At 35.8% G+C, this 2,117-nt stretch overlaps 1 pseudogene across 1 annotated transcript; it reads right to left on the reverse strand.

The window, feature by feature from the left end:
• Positions 1–1,500: 1,500 nt before the first annotated feature.
• LOC307055043 (cytochrome c oxidase subunit 5B, mitochondrial-like) lies at positions 1,501–1,887 on the reverse strand (annotated as a pseudogene). Its single transcript has one exon. The product of its transcript is annotated as a cytochrome c oxidase subunit 5B, mitochondrial-like (transcript).
• Between the last annotated feature and the right edge of the window lie 230 nt (positions 1,888–2,117).

The following is a 2,117-nucleotide window of genomic DNA, read 5'->3' on the forward strand; positions in this document are numbered from 1 at the left end:
TTTCCTTGATATCAACTAAAGGACTATCATATGCAATGTTAGAAAATGTATTACAACATATGCAATTCATCTTACTTGGATAGATTATCATAGTTGCTGCTGAATTTACTTAAGGAAAATTATTTTTTAGCCATATTACATGAAAATTGAAATCAGAGGAAAAAACATGTTGAATGCCAATTGCAGCTTGGATTTACCATGTTAATCTACATGTTGTTTACATAACTAAAGAGATATTGAATAGAGGAAAAAAACATGTGTTTGACATTCAGTAAACCTGATGTCAAGTATTAGTTCTTTAACTTAATCATGTGACTTTGAATAAGTTGTTAAAGCTTCCTGCGTGTCACTTGGAAACGAATTTCCTCATGTCTAAAGTAGTTGTGATATTGCTTGAGATAATAAGTATAAGGTAGTTTTTACATTGCCTGACACTTCCTGGCTGCTTGATAAATAGTAGTACTTATTGTGGATATTTTATTATCTTTGTGATTATTACCTTATCTTACCACCTCTTGAAATATGCATATAATTTCATCTTTGGTTTGTTTTCCATATTAAATAAAAAATTTACCTTTAAAAAATACATTTAGTAACCTATATTCTTCTGAGCATTGACACAGCATTAAGAGGTACTGGAGTAAAGAGACTGACTTCCCTGCAATTCAGTCCAGCTCTATTGTTTGAGCAAAAAAATGTATGTGTTGGTTTTCTACATGGTATCAGGCATTGGCCTTAAAACACAGGGCTTAGAGTGCTTTGTCCACATGGTAGTTTTGTAAGTGCCAGATTTCACAATAATGAACCAGTTTGATCTAATGTATATGCTTTAGATCCATGTAAAGAGGATATAAATCCATATCACATTCAATAATGGTATGTAATAAGAAATTGATTCATTATTAAGAAACTCGTATAATTTGCAACCACTTCTAAAAATTAGTTACTTATTACTTATTCTGCATTTTTTTTTGTTTTAAAATAGTACTGTTATTTTCATGTTGTATTATTCTTCCATTGATATTACATTTCAAATTTTCCTTATTAGGGTAGCAAATGGGAAAAAAAAAATTTCACCCTAGAGGTTACTACTAGTGAACATTATTGAATAAGTTTAGGATACATTAATGGATAACGCACCATCAGTTGGTTTGTACAATTTGTTTGGTGAATATCCCTTATCGTTTCAGGCTTGCATAATTGGGCTAGTAGGCTCGCCTCTGACAAAAATCTGTATATGGTAATTTCACAGACAAATTTGTAATTTGCATAAACATGATGTCTCAACTTAAACAGCTTTACTTACTTTCTTGATGATGTCATGACTTTCTTTTCCACATTAGAATACCGAAAGACAGATCTTCATTTATTTACTTATTTATTTAATTTTTAATCTATTTATTTACTTATTTATTTTTGAGGAGGAGCCAATGTAATGGCTAGTCTTTATAGGAAAGAAGAAACTGTACCTCACATTTTGAGTGAGTTAGTGCAGGGGGGTCAGTGGGCCAGCTCGTGGGGCACCAACTTGTAATGGGTTTCACAGCTAGGGCATTGCTGGGCCTGGCCTTTGTGCGGTCAGAACCAGATAACAGCACAGTTGCCCTCTTCAAGGATGTAGACCACTATCCACTTGTTGGTGATGGAGGGGACTAAATTAGGGTCTTCCTTGGTACCTGAGGCTGCCTTTGGGGCAAACATTTTATGGGTCCGGTCCCTTGCATGTGGCCAACATGACCTCCCTCTCCAGCCCAGTCACCTGCTCATCACCAGTAGGAACACCACCTCCAGATGCCATAGATTGCACTGTGTGGCTCCATTGGGAACGCAGCCCCCTAGGGCCTGTGCACCCAGCGCTCCAGCTCCACGGAATAACCTTGAAGCCATCGTGCCTAAAGCAGATCTTGAATTGTCTGAAATCACAGAAGAAGGGTAGTTGATTCTATGTCATTGAGGCTAGGTCATTCAGCACATCTGGAAATTCTAAAAAGCTTTCCTGGGTTAATATGAAATTCGGAAAACCTAGTGAGAATATATAATAGTTCTAGGAAATGAGAATAGAGAGCTTTTAAAAGATTATTATAGGACTGCTCCTACAACACAGTTTTCCTTGAATG

The sequence above is a fragment of the Hyperoodon ampullatus genome (genome assembly GCF_949752795.1).
Source record: "Hyperoodon ampullatus genome assembly, chromosome: 1".
NCBI classification, from domain to species: domain Eukaryota; kingdom Metazoa; phylum Chordata; class Mammalia; order Artiodactyla; family Ziphiidae; genus Hyperoodon; species Hyperoodon ampullatus.